Raw genomic sequence first — 17,900 nt, 5'->3', positions numbered from 1 at the left:
CTTCAGAAGTTAGTTAACCTTAGGGAATGAGCCATCATGCTCCTCCACATCACACTAAGCTTGGGACTTTGTCAGATACATTATTTAGTTGGGTCTACTTTCATAATCATCGTATTCAACAAGGCCTTGTTACGCATCTCACGATCACGCCCAGAAAGAAGATAATGAGCAATAATACTGACAAATCTGACAGTGAAAATAAATTACCGCAGTAAGCAGACACTATTATGATTTTATCTTGTGAAAATCTGTCAGGACGTTTGCAATAAATGCTGAAGTAAAGGTCCTTGCGATGATCTCACGCATCAGTGATGTACCTATGCCTCCGAACAACTTGCTTTTAATTAGCACCTTTGAACTGTTGTGCATCTATTGTTTCCAGAGCTCAAATGCTACACCAGTGCATAAATTTAATGTGCCAGCTTGGTCATCAATCAAAATTGTCAGAAATAATATGGGTTAACACGTTTGCTTCTTTGTGCTGTTCTCATATTACACTCCTGTCATGCGTGATGCTCAAGGTTTATAATAATAATAATATTTTATTGTCGCAAGTATGAAGTTACTGTGAAAAGCCCCTCGACAGTCAACAGATCCCATAACCAAAGCACAACCTGGGAGGACTAAATTCACCTGTCCTTTCATCCCTTTCTTAACAGAACAAGTCGCAGCAGAGCATGTTTAATCAATGCTTTCCTTTTTATTGTATTTTTAATGGTCACAGAGGAGCCCGGTTCATAAACATAAAGAAAAATGTCTTATTGTTTGAAGCAACTATATACACATTAATACTCAAGTCCCGCCCAGAACCACTCTAGTTCGGCTTCCTATCTGGACCAGCTTTTATGTTAGAATCCATCAGTCTATTGATATAGGTTGGGCCTCTCATGGGGGAAGCTCGTATTCCACAAGGCTCATCGGCCCATCCCCGTAGGTCTCGTGCGAGTTAACTAAGTAAAGTTGCCATAGTCCCAGATGACTGCTCTCCGTTTGAGGGGGAGAGCTGACTGGTGGTGTTTTAACTTGAGGGTCACCACACCTCAGGCGAGGGGCAAGGTTGAGGGGCCTTCATGAATAACCTCAGCCGGTACAGGAATTAAATCCACGTTGTTTGCCTTGCTCTGCATCACAAACCAGCTGTCTAGCCAGCTGAGCTAAACCAGCCCGAGTGGGGGTTATAACAGGCTTGAATACTGATTTTAAGCTGATACTGCATCACCGCCCTCGGGGAAACTAGCGATCACTGGCTGAGAAGAGGAGTATGGTATAAGCTGAGATTCTCTTGTACCATTCCATTTTCCATTTGAGTGCTGGAGAGATTTTAGAATTTGTAATTCTTGGTTTTTGCATTGTGTCATGCTGAAATAACCATTCCAGTTGCCTTCATGTCAATTTCCCAACCCCTTGATTTAAATTTAACAGGGCAGAGCTTTGTTTTAAAAGATGCTGATGAGAGAGGAAATAAAGACATGTCATTCCTAAGGCTCCTTAATGCATCCTTGGGCATCTCAAATGCTTCACAATCAGAAGCTACTTCAATGGCATTGTTGCATAGCTGAAGTGCCAAACATGGGAAAGGATTGAACAATGAGATTGTCTGTTTTGGGCGAGTGAGGAATGTTGGCACTATAAGAACTCCTAATACTTCTCCAGATAGGACTATCAGATATATTACATCGATCTGGGCAGCCAGCAGCCTTGGCTTATTATCTTATTTCTGTAAGTGGCACAAAGAGTCCACATCAAGTTGGTCAAAAACAAAAACTTACTTTATTTTACAATTATTATTATGTACAGCTCCAATAGTTCCCGACTGGGTCTTATTGGGTCGGTGCCTTGGTAGCTGACTCTATTGATACAAAGCAAACATTGTTAAGGATCCCCTGCGCCCTTATTGGGGGAACTCGTATTCTGCAAGACACGGGGTAGTTAATCATCCCCACCTTATAAGACCTGTGCAGGTTATAACACTTATCCAAAGACAGTAGGTGGGATTCTCCATCCCGCACGTGCGACACGCTCCCGCCGGTGGATGGATTCTCCGTCCTGTCAGCCGGCCAATGGGGTTTCCCATTGTGGGCAGCCCCACGCCGTTGGGAAATCCCCGGGCGCGGATGCGCTGCCGGCGTAACGGAGAATTCAGACAGTGTGTCTGACCATGTGGCACTGCCTCAATTCTGTACTGAAGTATCACTTAGATTATGCGCTGAAGTCTGTAGTGGGGCTTAAATCCACAAATTTCTGATTCAGAGGCAAGAGTGCTACCAAGTGAGTGAGAAAGTATGGGGGCCTACAGAATCACAGCAGATATCATCCCAGGTGATGTGTTGGGTGTTCTGGATCACAAACAGGTCACCAACACTGGAAGTGGTGCAACTCTATTTTATTATAAGGTTAACTATATTAACATACTTGAACTGTGGGTAAATGCAATACCAGCTTTAACTGTTGACCCTTGCCTAGTCCTAACCAAGTGATGCACTCAGCACATGGTGAATGTCTGTGTTGCAGGCTGTGAGCTCTGTGCACCGAGCTGGCTGCTACTAGAATGAGCGGGAACTCTCCTGTCCCCTGTCTTTATAGTGCGTGTGCTCTCACTGGTGATTGGCTGCGGTGTTGTGTATGCTGATTGGTCCCACTGCATGTCCATCAGTGTGTGTGTGTGTGTCTGCACCATAATATACTGGTGTATATTATGACATCCCCCCTTTTATATAAAGAACATGTGCCTGCGTGACAATAAATATCATGTAGTGAATGTACCTGACTATGTTTGTGCGTATTATTTACATGACTATGTACATGAGGCTAATCTATTTACACGGGAAGGTGCCTGGTGCAGAGAAATAGTGTGTCACACCAACAACGAAATGAACATTATATACAAACTGCTGGAACGATGAAACAGGATAACAGAACAGATCAAAGAGTCCAACATTGTAAAACTCATAAGTCAAGTCTCTGAGGTGGGCGACAAATTCTGGTTGACCGCCCCAAGGGTGGGTCAGGAGCCACTGGCTGAGGAACGGGCTGGGCCACGGCAGAGTGAGGAGGATGCAGAGTATTTGGAATCTCCACATAGTCCAGGTTGGGGACAACAGGAGGGCATGGCACCGGTGGAGGATCACGTAGCGAGCGTGGAACGAGACGAAGGGCACGCTGATTGCGGCGGCGAATGGAACCATCTGGCAGACGAACCAGGAACGAGCGGGGAGACACCTGCCGAAGAACCACAGCAGTTGCAAACCAGCCACCCTCCGGAAGATGGATGCGGACGTTGTCATCCGGCTCAAGAGCAGGGAGATCAGTCGCCCGAGCGTCATGCGTCATGTTGTGCACGAGACTGAGGACCGGAACGTGGTCGAGGTCTGGGATGTGAATGGACGGCACCGTGGTCCTGAGGGTGCGACCCATGAGCAGCTGGGCTGGCGACAGGCCGTGGAGAGTGGGGCCGAACGATAGGCCAGCAAGGCGAGGTAGAAGTCGGATCCTGCATTGGCAGCTTTGCAGAGGAGCCGTTTGACGATGTGGACGCCCTTTTCCGCTTTGCCATTGGATTGGGGGTGCAGGGGACTGGATGTCACATGCACAAAGTTGTACGTGCTGGCAAAGTTGGACCATTCCTGGCTCGCGAAGCAGGGGCTATTGTCCGACATCACAGTGAATGGGATGCCGTGACGAGCAAAGGTCTCCTTGCAGGCACGGATGACCACCGATGATGTGATGTCGTGCAGGCGTATGACCTCCGGGTAGTTCGAAAATAGTCAACAATCAGAACACAGTCCCTGCCGAGCGCATGGAACAGGTCAATGCCTATTTTAGACCAAGGGGACTTGACCAACTCATGGGGCTGTAGGGTCTCACGTGGTTGGGCCGGCTGGAACCGCTGACAGGTGGGGCAGTTGAGCACTGTGTTGGCGATGTCCTCATTGATGTCGGGCTAGTACACAGCCTCTCGGGCCCTCTGTCGGCACTTCTCCACGCCAAGATGGCCCTCGTGTAGCTGTTCCAAAATGAGCTGGCGCATGCTGTGCGGGATCACGATGCGGTCCAGCTTCAGGAGGACACCATCGACTACTGCCAGATCGTCTCTGATATTGTAGAACTGCGGGCATTGGCCCTTGAGCCACTCATCCGTCATGTGGCGCATGACACGCTGTAGTAGGGGGTCAGCTGCAGTCTCACGGCGAATGTGGATAAGGCGTTCAGCCGTGGCCGGCAGATTAGGGGCTGGTTTAGCACACTGGGCTAAATCGCTGGCTTTTAAAGCAGACCAAGGCAGGCCAGCAGCACGGTTCAATTCCCGTACCAGCCTCCCTGAACAGGCGCCGGAATGTGGCGACTGGGGGCGTTTCACAGTAACTTAATTTGAAGCCTACTTGTGACAATAAGCGATTTTCATTTTTCATTTCATTTCATTGGAGGCCGTGAAGGCCACACGGGCGTCAACCTGGCAGACGAACCCCTCTGGGTCACACGGGATGTTGACTGCCCTGGACAGAGAGTCGGCTATGATCAGGTCCTTGCCCAGGGTGCATAGGGCCTGGAAATCGTACCGCCGGAGTTTAAGCAGAATGCGCTGGAGGCGAGGGGTCATATCATTCAGGTCTTTTCGTATAATGTTGACCAGCGGGCGATGGTCGGTCTCGACAGTGAATTGGGGGAGGCCGTACACGGAATCATGAAATTTGACGACCCCAGTCAACAGGCCCAGGCACTCCTTTTCGATCTGCGCATAGAGCTGTTCCGTGGGGGTGATGGCATGTGACGCAAATGCAACGGGGGCCCATGATGAGGCCTCATCACATTGCAGGAGCACCGCCCCAATGCCAGAATGGCTGGTATCCGTTGAAATTTTTGTTTCCTTCGTGGGATCAAAAAATGCCAATACCGGGGCCGTGGTAAGCTTGGTCTTAAGCTCCTCCCATTCACGCTCGTGGGCGGGAAGCCATTGGAAGTCTGTCGTCTTCCTGACCAGGTTCCGGAGAGCTGTGGTATGGGAGGCAAGGTTGGGGATGAACTTCCCCAGGAAGTTGACCATGCCCAAAAATCGGAGGACCGCCTTCTTATCCGCTGGCTTCTGCATGGCCGTGATGGCTGCCACCTTGTCCGCATCCGGCCGCACACCCAACCGGGAGATGTGGTCCGCTAGGAACTTGAGTTCCATCTGGCCGAAGGAACATTTGGCACTGTTGAGGCTAAGGCCTTGGTCCCGTATTCGTTTGAAAACGGGCTGAAGGCAACTGATATGCTCCTGCGGGGTTGTGGACCAAATGATGATGTCGTCAACATAGACACGCACACCCTCAATGCCCTCCATCATTTGCTCCATGATCCGGTGGAATACTTCTGATGCCGATATAATCCCAAACGGCATCCTGTTGTAGCAGTATCTGCCAAACGGAGTATTAAAGGTACACAGCTTTCTGCTGGACCTGTCAAGTTGAATTTGCCAGAATCCTTTCGAGGCGTCAGGTTTGGTGAAGATGTTGGCCCGAGCCATCTCGCACGTGATCTCCTCGCGCTTGGGGATAGGGTAATGCTCCCTCATTATGTTGCGATTCAGATCCTTTGGGTCAATGCAGATCCGGAGCTCGCCGGAAGGCTTCTTTACGCACACCATGGAACTGACCCAGTCGGTTGGTTCCGTCACTCTGGAGAGCACTCCTTGGTCCTGGAGGTCCTACAGCTGCTGCTTGAGGCAGTCCTGGAGGGGTGCTGGGACTCTGCGAGGTGCATGAACCATAGGCGTGGTGTTTGTTTGAGCAGGATTTTGTAAGTGCATGGAAGCGTGCCCATGCCTTCGAAAACGTCGCGGTGCTGGTCGATGATGGCATTGAGTTGCGCCCTGAAGTCCGCATCCTGGAAGGCAGAAGTGCCCTCTGGAGAGAGAGAGTGTACTTGTTGAACGGGGTTTAGGAGTTTGTACGCCTGTGCACCTAGCAGAGAGTCCTTCGAGGAGCCCACGATATCGAAGGGAAGGATGGCTTTTCGCGAGTTGTGCGTCACTTCGTGTTGGCATGAACCGGTAGTAGCAATGACGTTGCCATTGTAGTCCACTAGTTGGCAGGTCGACGGAATAATGGTTGGTTTAACCCCAAGGGTCTGAAAGGCTGACCACGCTAGGAGATTAGCGGAAGCACCAGTGTCCAGATGGAATCGTATCTGGGATCGGTTGACCATCAGGGTGGCACACCACTCATCGTCTGGATCAATGCTGTGTACCGACAGCAGCTGGTGGTTCTGATTCGGGGACAGCCTGTTCTTTGTTATAACAGCGACTCGAAAAGGCTGCCTCGGGTTCTCGGTGTCACTGATCTGCGGGAAGTCGGAATCGGACTCGGTGAACGTGGGTTGAATTACCCGAACGTTCCTGCGAGGCTGGCTGAAGCGATGCGAATTGGCAGGCTGAGCTACTCGACAGCAGGCAACATAGTGGCCAAGTCTGCCACATCGTAGGCATTGTCGCGATTTTGCAGGACATTGCCGCTTTAAATGGGCAGAGCCACAGTTGCCGCACGTCATAACGTCAGTATGCTTGTTGCGCCACCGTGCATGCGTGGCGATGGGCCTGCGCATCACGTTCCTCCATGTCACCGTCCCCTCGTTTGGCGCGTACAAGCGCGGGAGGCCGCGAAAAGCGCGCGAAATGGCCGCCCTCATCCAGGCTGCAGCCTTGGAGGTGTTCAATTGTTTGGACCAGTTCCGCCTCGTGGGGACCTTGCCACGCCGTATCAGCCGCCTATATGTGGGAGTACCAGCTGGTGGCATTTTCATGCAGGACACAGGTCTCAATGGCAGTCGCTTAATTTTGAGGAGCTGCTGACGCAGGGGGTCCGACAGAACACCAAATACGATCTGGTCGCGTATCATGGAGTCGGAGGTGGGCCCGTAGCTGCAGGACTGCGCAAGGATGCGGAGGTGTGTTAAAAAGGATTGAAAAGGCTTGTCCTTACCCTGCAAGCGCTGCTGGAACAGGTATCTTTCGAAGTTTTCATTGACCTCTATGCTGAAGTGGGTATCGAATTTGAGGAGAACCGTCTTGCACTTTGTCTTGTCCTCGTCGTCTGCGAATGTGAGGGAGTTGAAGATGTGGATGGCGTGTTGCCCGGCCGTGGAGAGGAGCAGAGCAATGTTCCTGGTGTCCGAGGTGTTCTCCCTGTCCGTGGCTTCGAGGAAGAGCTGGAAGCGCTGTTTAAAAATCTTCCAATTGACCCCAAGATTGCCAGCGATGCGGAGCGGCGGCGGCGGGTTGATGTTCTCCATACCTCAGGATGCCGGAATGCTGATTAGTTGCAGGTGGGTCTCCGAAGTGCTAGTATGCAACCACTCCTTGTACCATGATGTGTTGGGTGTTCTGGATCACAAACAGGTCACCAACACTGGAAGTGGTGCAACTCTATCTTATTAGAAGGTTAACTATATTAACATACTTGAACTGTGGGTAAATGCAATACCAGCTTTAACTGTCGACCCTTGCCTAGTCCTAACCAGGTGATGCAGTCAGCACATGGTGAATGTCTGTGTTGCAGGCTGTGAGCTCTGTGCTCCGAGCTGGCTGCTACTAGAATGAGCGGGAACTCTCCTCCCCCCTGTTTTTATAGTGCGTGTGCTCTCACTGGTGATTGGCTGCAGTGTCGTGTATGCTGATTGGTCCCACTGCATGTCCATCAGTGTGTGTCTGCACCATAATATACTGGTGTATATTATGACACCAGGAATCTTGGCCTTTATGACTCAACTACTCATGTGTGTGCCTGCTATTTGCTAATGTTTTACTTGCTAATACCAGTTTATTATCAATGCAAAAAGAAAACTGCCTAATGTGAGCAATGGACTAATGTGAGCATTTTCAACCAGGGTGTTCCTTTTGCAATATCTCGAACTGTAAACTGCAGTGAAAAATGCATATGTTTCAATAATGATTTGCTCATAAAGTGCACAGATTTTAAAAATGATAAGCTGTAAAAATGCCACTTCAGAATATGTTGTTCATGTGCTACGACGTGCATCTAATGGTCTCATTATCTGAGTGTGCCCTCATTACACAAAGACTGCAATCTACTGAGCAACTGAAGCTTTTGAATCATTTTCTCAAGAGGGAAAAGCTTATTAAAGAGTGAGTAAGTGTATGTGGCTTAGTGCAAGGATCCTTCCATTTGAGACAAAGATCATAGCTCGGGACTAAAATAAAGAGAGCAGCTGAAGCTATCAGTCATTTCTACAGTCAGAGTAACACTATAAAACGCCAATTAGAGAGCTGAACATTATAGACATGATAATTCAGAACATGATCTGCAGCATCTTTTCTCTGAATTCATTTGTTCCTCTCTCAATTCTGGCCCCGATTCCACTGAAGGTGTTGATGAATGTTAGCGTGCAACTCCACCAGCATCTGCAATCCCGCTCACACTTTTAATTTATATAAGCCAGGTCAGTTGCAATGATTAATGGCTATGCAAATTGCAATATGATTGTCAAGATGTGGTGTTTGGGTTGTAAATTGGTTCTCATTAGACACTTTTGAAATATCAGCCATTTGGGAAAATGGTTATTAATATTCACAAATGCTTAATTGACTAAGGTTTCTAATAAGCAGATGCCACGCCACATAAATATTCACTGGAGGGAGCCTTTAAAACTTTAAAGTCACAGAACTGGGAGGTTCTTTTTATGAACCGAGAACCTAGATCTTTTATAAAATAGACGTTCTTCAGTTCATAGGAAGGAATAGGCCATACATTGTTTTACACATAAAATCTAGTCATGGACGTCGAGATCTTGTGTAAGCGCCATCAAAAATGTACGTATCTACAGGAAAGGGGAGTACAGAGGATGAACATTTTGTTCTTAAAAACAACAGGATGGATTGAGCTGTGATTCCATTTGTACAGGAGACAAAGGACATATTGGAAAAGATTGTGACTTCAAAGGCCAGAGTAAGAAGTGATAAACTCAGTGGGAGAAGAACACATGACAATCGTTCTTGCGACCTTGATCATTGTGGCAGCATGTCCAGAGGCTAGCAGTTCAACTTCCAACTTAACTGAAACTTAAATTTGGCAACGCCCTTTGAGCAAGTTTTGTCAGACTTGTGCTTGGAAGCACAGCATTTGATCATAAAGTGACAAAACATAAGAGAATCCAAAGAGAAAAGCCAATCAGCCGACTAACTTCTGAGCAGCAATAAAGGTGAGAGGTCCTGACAGCTGCCCGAGCAGATGAACGGGGAGGATTTAGCAGGGAGCTATGCAGCAGCAAGAACCTCGAGGGGAAAGGAATAACTGAAGGAATTTCCACGAGAGAATTGTGCAAGTCGTAACTGAAAATGATTGCTGGCTATACCTTCGTTCAGATTTAGTCAGGAAGTAAGATTGTGGCGCGGCAAGTTGATTGGAAAGATTTTGTAAAAAAAATATTTGCTTGCCCCAGCAGGCCAGTCTGAGGTCAGCTACTTCAAGCTGTCTAATATTACATGTTGTTTCATTCTGGAGCCACATTGGTCTGTGATTATCAGCTCTACTGATTGACACCTCAATTACTAATGAAGGCTAATAAACTGAAATCAAGATGGCAGCTATGAATGGGGCCCCTCTCCCCATGGAACTGCTTTGACTCCAGTGCTATTTAAAGGGCTGTTCTCCTTCATTCAGGTGTGTAAAAGTGGATGAAGCACAAAGGTTCCTGGTCAGAAAGCATATGACAGGGTCAACTAAAGAGGGCATAAGGATTTATTTCTCCTTTGGTTCTGCGCTGGTGAAGGATTATCCGCAGTGTTAGCTTTGGCTAACACACTTTTATTAGTTAGTGAGGTAAGAGGAATGTAAAGCAGGTTACAATTAAAGCACTAAAAAAAAACACCTTGTATGAGGAGAGACTTTAAAAACTGGAAAGTATCAGATTGCAGCCTGGAATTCCGCAACGAGAACACATAAAGAGAAAAGACAAGTTATCATTTCTGATATGACCTCTGCCAGAATACCCAGCACCTGATCCTCATCTGAAATGTTAACTTGCCATTTATCTTCACAGATGCTGACAGATCCGGTGTGTAATCACAGCATTTTCAATTCACATTTACACTATTTATGACATTTCAATCTAATTCTTAGTTTACAAGAGCTTTCTACCTATAGATGAGTTTCGTATAGCCTCAGATTTTCAAAGTTCATTGATGTACCACCTGGGAAATGAGGAACGTTAATGAGCTTTAGCTGTTTTTTGTGGAGTGCAAGATACAGTTTAAATTCAGGAAATGGTTCGCTATCCTCAACTTAAAGCAAAGATTTAAATGATTTCCAGGACTGGAAGCTTGATATTGAATTATTCAATATTGAATGACTGTTGACTGATATTTCGAAGAGTATCTTTAAGTAACCAAAGGGCGGCACGGTGACACAGTGGTTAGCACTGCTGCCTCACAGCACCAGGGACCCAGGTTCAATTCCGGCCTCGAGTGACTGTGCGGTGTCTGCGTGGGTTTCCTCCGGGTGCTCCAGTTTTCTCCCACAGTCCAAAGATGTGCAGGTTAGGTGGATTGGCCACGATGAATTACCCCTTTGTGTTCAAAAGGTTGGTGTGGTTACTGGGTTACGGGTATAGGGTGGAGGCGTGGGCTTAAGTAGGGTGCTCTTGCCAAGGGCTGGTGCAGACTCGCTGGGTCGAATGGCCTCCTTCGGCATTGTAAATTCTATGGTTCCATGAACTGAACAAGGTATTATTGTTAACAAATCAAGGTAAACTATACCCAGGCACAGAGTCACTGAACAACTGGTCTTCACTATATGGCTCCAGGGTCTACTCTGCCGGCTCCATGTTCCCAGGGCCCCACACCTTTTCCCCATTGGTTGGGGTTTGCGGGCACCGCGCAATAGGTCCCGAGGGGGTTACGTCAACTGCAAGGGTTCGTCCCTTAAAGGGGCTGCGATACCACATCCCTCCCCCTTAAGTCCCTCAGTAACATATTTACAGAACAGGATATGTCAGTTACTATATACAATAAAAAGGTTGAGAAATACAAGGGGAGAGAGTCCATAGCAGTTCATCGCAAGGTGAACCATTTGGGGGATTTTCTGTGTCTTGTAGATTGCCTTGGTCCCCCGGCCAGCTCCTCAAGCTCTGAGATAGCAATATTGTCATGCATGAAAGATTGGCTCGGAGATTCAACCACTCATCGGGGCCATTCACTTCTCCAGCTCCCTTCTAGGTCATCGATGGGGCCTCCTCAGAACTCCTCGACTCCGGCCATACCACAGGAGCACTGGTGCTGCCTGCCAGCTCCAACTGTTCTGAGATTGGGGGGTGTTCTCCCGGCTTTTTAAGTGGTCAGCATGCTAGCCCATTGTTCTGCCGTTCAAATCCACCACATAGGAGGCTGGGCCTGACTTTGAAACAATTCTGCCTTGTAGCCAAAGTGGGCCTGAGGCAAAGTACTTGATGAGGGCCAGGTCGGCTACTTGAAATGGCGTGTCTCCCTTTTGCAAAATGTGCTGGCGTAAGGGGCAGGTCTCTCCCTGAAAAACTTTGATGTGGAATCAGGGTTGATGTATATCTTGGCCTTTACTCTCCTTAATCATAGAATTTAAAGAGTAGAATCCCATTTGGCCCATCGAGTCTGCACCAACCCTCTGAAAGAGCACTCTACCTAGGTCCACTCCCCCACCACTCCAACCTACACAAGTTTGGACACTAAGGCACAATTTATCATGGCCAATCCACCTGAACCGCACTTCTTTGGACTGTGCGAGGAAACCATAGCTTCCGGAGAAAACCCACGCAGACACAGGGAGAAAGTGCAAACTCCACACAGACAGTTACCCAAGATTGCAATTGAACCTGGGTCCCTGGCGCTGTGAGGTAGCAGTGCTAACCACTGTGCCACCGTTCGATCTAACGCGTTCTGGAATCCGTCTTTATATTTACGTAAGACATCTTGGAAAACAGTATCCGCAATTTTGAAGATCTCCAAACAGTTCGACTTGATTTGGCGCAGCCAATCTCATCCCGTGAGACTTGACCAATGTCCCAATCATGGGCATTTTTCACTTACTACTTTATGATGCCGTTGACGCTTTTCAATTTCTCAGTTCATTTTGGAGGCTTCTCCCTTCCCATCGAATTCTGAATTACTGTGGACTTGTGATTGATCCGGTTTACACTCGTTGCCAAGGAGGTGGTGGGTAGTGGTATTGTCACTGGACTAGTAATCCATAAACCCCGGGTAATGATCTGGGGACCCTGGTTCGAATTCCACCCTGGCAGATGGTGAAACTTAAATTCAATAAAATATCTGGAATGTCTAATAATGACCATGAATCAATTGTTGATTGTCTTAAAAACCCATGTGGTTCACTCATGTGCTTTAAGGAAGGATATCTGCCGTCCTTACCTGGTCTGGCCTACATGTTACTCCAGACCCACAGCAATGTGGTTGGCTCTCAATTGCCATTTGTGTTTGCCGAGCAAACCACTCAGTTGTATTCAACTGCTGAATAAACACACAAAAAAAGGAATGAAACTGGACAGTCCATATGCCCCTATGTAAAGGAAGGATGACTATTCCTCAGAATTTTAGGTTAATTCTCTATCCTAGACCTTCCCTGGGGTGGCCTATCTGAGACTGGTATGCCTCAGATCACTTAATGCAGCACCTTTCAATTCAACGCCATGTCCTGATCATAGAATAACAGAATTGTTAAACGCAGGATGCCATTTGACCCATCGTGTCTGCATCAGCCCTTCAAATGAGCATCATGATTTGATGCCATTTCCCAACCTTTTCCCCTGCACATTGGATCGGACTTTTGCATTTCCTGTGGCCTGTTTTGCGGTAGGGGAGGTAGCCCGCCATTGGCTGGCAACGGGATCTTCCGATCCCTCCCCTGTCAATGAGGTTCCCGTTGTATGCACCATCTGCCACCGGGAAACCTGCGGCTGGGATCGCCATCGATGGGACCAGAGGTTTCCACCAGCAGGAACGGGCATAATATTCCACCCATTGTTTCTACTCAAGTAATCACCTGATGCCTTCCTGAATGCCTCGATTGAAGCTGCCTCCACAACATTTCCGGGGCGTGCATTCCAGACCCAAACCAGCCTTTGTGTGAAAATGTTTTTTCTCACATCAGTTTCGCTTCTTTTGTAAATCACTGCAATGGGAATAAAATAGTAAGTAAAAAATGCAAAGATAGAGTGTGTTCGTCCTTGGCACTACCCCTGGTTCCCACCCCTCAGCATCATTAGGTTTGTAAATATATTCCACCTTTCCAAGGCTGGACGGAAAATTCGGAAAGCAGCGGAGACCAAGTGCAAACGACAGCTGCAGGGAGATGTAGATCCTTGGGAGTTTCAGTGCTTGAGTTCCAGCTGATCCTGTCCCCAGTTGATGGTCTAGCAAGGGCCACTAGATAGTGGCCAGGAGCAGAAACTATGATATTTCTGTCTAGCCATGAGTGACTGGAGGGGAACATAGAGGGCGAGATTCTCCGGTCCCTGAGCCATGTGTTTCTCAGTGGTGCGCCATTCGCTGGATTCTATCTCCCTGCTGCTTGGCAGTGGCATTTCCCATTGTAACCACCTCATCCTGCCGGGAAACCCGCTGGCAGGGATGCGCTGCCAGCGCGAAGAGTGGATCCCAACCAGAGCCTCACAGCGGAGGTCAGCAAGTCAGTCCAGACCAAGGGTCAAATGCAGGAGCTTTTAGGGCCTTAGCGTTCCTCAATTTTAAAGCTATTTCACTGGCTGTGAAACACTTTGTGGACCTAGGGTCTCACGTAAGATGCTATGTACATTTTAAGTTTATTCTTCCTATGGTTGAGTACCACAGTGTGTTTACCTGGGTGAGTGCTGAGCCTGAAAAGTTTCAATGCTAACAGGACTACCAATTTTACTGCCACTAATGTCACAGAATTTATATGCCATTAACATTATTGTTAACCTGCTCCTATTGTTAAGAACTTCTTGTAAAAGAATAAAACATCTCTTCAAGCCCATGGAAGATGTTGCTTTTAAAGCAATTATCCTGTAAAAAGAGACTGAATTGATTATAGAACCACAGCAGCCACATTGTAACTGTTACAAAGTAACAGAGAACAACAGTTCAGGTATTGATGGATAAAAGCATTTTCTTTGTTCATTACTCTATGGTAATGACATCTGAATATAACAGGAGTGAGACAGGTACTGTATTTTTGGATTCTTTCGTAGGATGTGGGAGTCACTGACAAAGCCAATATTTATTGCTCATATAAAAGCAAAATGCTGTGGATGCTGTAAATCTGAAATAAAAACAGAAATTGTCGGATGAACTCAGCAGGTCTGGCAGCATCAGCGGAGAGAGAAACTGAATTAACGTTTTGAGTCCATATAACCATTCTACAGAAATCTGCCAGTCCGGCTGAGTTTATCCAGCATTTTCTGTCTGAAATGACGGCGGTGAACCGTTTTCTTAAACTCGGGTAGACCGTGTGTGAAGGTACTCCCACTTTGCATTTTGGATAGGAAATTTCAGGATTTTGATAGTGATGATGAATGCACAGCAATAGTTGGAATGGTGTGCACATTGACGAGGAATTGCAGTTGAACATGCTGTTCCCAAGTCCTTCCAGGAGTGAGAAGGGTGGGAAGATGCAGTCCAGCAAATGGTGCACACTGCAGCCAAGATACACTAGTATTCCCATGTTTACATTCAAGGACTGGTGGCTGATTGCAGTCGGTATTCAAAACAAATATTGGTTTTGTCATCTATTAATGCTCTCTAGTTTAATTCCCCAAATTAGACTGTGATCTGGATTTGATGTTCCCCCCTTCGCTGGTGGCTTTGAAGGTGGTGGGGGAAGTTATAAAATCATGCATGTCGCCTTCCCACTGCCTAATATGAACCATTTGGGAGTATGGAGTGAGGCACTGCATAAGGTAAATGGGACCACCTATTGTGCAAGGATGAGCCTGATACAGTTTAAGGTGGTGCACAGGGTGCATATGACTCGGGCGAGAATGAGTGGGTTCTTTCATGGGTAGCAGATGAGTGTGAGAGATCTGGGCAGGGACCAGCGAATCACATTTTGAAAAATTGGGAAGATTTTGGGCGGGAGTGTTCGCGGTCTTAGCCACGATAGTGGAGGAGGCGGTGTACCCGGACCCTTTGGTGGCGATATTTGGGGTCTCAGAGAATCTGGAGCTCATGGAGAGGAGGAAGGCCGATATCATAGCCTTCGCCTCTCTGATTGCACGATGGCGGATTTTACTGGAGTGGCAGTCGGCATCGCCACTGGGGGTAGCGGCTTGGTTGGGTGATCTGTACGACTTCCTGTGGTTAGAGAAGATAAAGTATGAGTTAAGGGGCTCAGCAGGAGGATTTGAGAAAAGGTGGGGGATGTTTGTGACCGTGTTTGAGGAGCTGTTTGTCTCAGAAGGAGGGAGGGGGATGTTGAAAATGGGGCAAAATCTGTAGACTGTATAGTTGATTGTTGGGAAGTAGTCTCCCGGGGTGTTTATTTGCTGTAACCTATTTTGATACATGTTTGTAATAAAATACATTAAAAAAAAAAATGAACCATTGGCATTTTCACATTGGAGATGTTAATTATTGCCTTGTGCGTGCTTGCACTAACGTTTTATGGAAAACACAAGGTCAATTGGTCCTGGATGCTGGCATAACATGGATAACAGCAAACTGTCATCCATTTCGACAATGAAATCAATAGAGAATGAAATTGGGTGGGTGTAAAACATGTTGATGTTTTACTATGTCCCATTTATGTAGCACAGTAGCACAGTGGTTAGCACCGTTGCTTCACAGCGCCAGGGCTCACGTTCAATTCTCGGCTTGGGTCACTGTCTGCACGGAGTCTGCACGTTCTCCCTGTATCTGCATCGGTTTCCTCCCACCAGTCCCGAAAGACGTGCTGTTAGGTCATTTGGACCTACAGAATTCTCCCTCAGTGTACCCGAACAGGCGCCGGAGTGTGGCGACTAGGGACTTTTCACAGGAACCTCATAGCAGTGGTAATGTAAGCCTACTTGTGACAATAATATAGATTATTTATTTATATAGATTATTATTTAACAAGAGTTCTGCAGACCATTACCGACCCAAGCATGAGGGCATGCCAACTGAGGTCTCCAAATATTAACTTAAAAAAAATATAAGGGGCTGGATTCTCCAATCCCCGACGCCGAAATCGCGGCCAGCGGCGGGGCAGAGAATCCAGTTCCCCACATGGAACCGGGACCGGCGCCGGTTCCCTGATTATCCGGGGCCCGAGTCGCACATCCCCTTATCTGAGGCCATTGTTGGGGACCCGCACTGCCATTCCCCGCACCTGACCGGCCGAAGTCCCGACGGCGCGGGTCTAATATGGTCCTGCCGGTTGGGGTACTCGCGTGGCAGGTGCAGACTCAGTCCACGGCCGCCCTAGTCAGGGACGGGCCGATCGGAGGGCGGGGGGGGGGGGGGGCTTTATAAGTGGCTGGAAAGGTTTTTTGCGGACGGTCCGGGTCGGGCGCGCGGCCAATCGGGTTGTCTACTTTTAGTGTCCTGCTCCGCGGTCTGAGTCCGCCATGGAGCACGGCGCGGGCGCTGGAGGCCGCCGCTGTGCGCATGCGTGGCCTCTGAGCCGGAAGTGCGGGGTTCCGCATCCGCAGCAAAAGCTGCTAAATCCACTCCGGGTCCCTGCTCGCCCCCTGCAGGGCCAGAAATATGTGGCCCTTTCACGCCAGTTTTTCTGGCGTGCAAATCCACAGTTTCTACGATGGCGTGGGGACATAGTCCCAAAAACAGAGAATCCAGCCTATGTTTTGTAAAATCAGTCTGACCTCATTGAAAATCGATTAATAGAGCTGTAAGCAACTGAACTCAGTCCAGTTGCATTTGTCTCCATATTTTGTTCCAGATACAATTGGAGAATCTTTCCTATTGCTGGAAGCCATCCCAGTACCTCAACAAAGATACGTTATTCCCTGCAAACCATCATTCTTGGTTTCACAGCACTTATGCTGGATTGCCACTCTACCTAGTTATCATTGACAAATATCTCACTTTTCTTCAATAAATACTTGTCATGAGGAATTTCATGCCATGTCGGTCAACATCTATTACATGGTCTCACCAAGTAACTCCCAATTTCCTTTTAGAAGGTTTGTTGTAGAAAGGTTCCTTTAAATTTCCAATTACCAATCGCGAACAAGTTTTCCCTATTTTAGTTATTAAAAGAATGCCATGGATGAAAATAATCTTTGTCTATGGGAGGAAGTGACCAAGCCTATTTTCCATCATGATAGTTTTCTGGACTACTCGCAGGCCCCACTAGCGAGATGTGCCAGAATTGGATATTTAGCCAACAGAACGACAGAAACAGTGTGACTTCATCCATAACTAAAACCTATTTCGGTCATATATTACTGGTGGGAATGAAGGTACAGGTGGGGTAAATGGGGAAAAGCTGTTTTAAGCAATATAAAATGATACAATAAGAATATGGGACGGGATTCTCTGACCCTGAGGCTAAGTGTTGACGCCGTCGTAAACGCCGTCGCATTTTACGGCATCGTCAACAGGCCCTCCATGAGCATTGACTCTGAACCCTACAGGGGGCCAGCACGGCACTGGAACGATTCACGCAGCTCCGATACCAGCGTCAAACGGGCGCTGCAGGTCTGCGCATGCACACTGTGACCGGCGTGGACTCGTGCATGTGCGGTAGCTTCCTTCTCCGCGCGGGCCCCGACGCAACATGGCGGAGAGCTACAGAGGCCAGCACGGAGTAAAAGAGGCCCCCACCAGGAGAGGCCGGCCCGCCGATCGGTGGAGGTCCCTCCCCGGGGTCGGATCCTCCCTCCCCCCCACCAGTCCTCCCCCCGCAGGATGGACGGTGAGGTCCTGCCGGGAAAGACCACATGTG

Source organism: Scyliorhinus torazame, chromosome 2, assembly GCF_047496885.1.
Source record: "Scyliorhinus torazame isolate Kashiwa2021f chromosome 2, sScyTor2.1, whole genome shotgun sequence".
Lineage (NCBI taxonomy): Eukaryota > Metazoa > Chordata > Chondrichthyes > Carcharhiniformes > Scyliorhinidae > Scyliorhinus > Scyliorhinus torazame.
Note: the sequence above shows the minus strand (reverse complement) of the source record.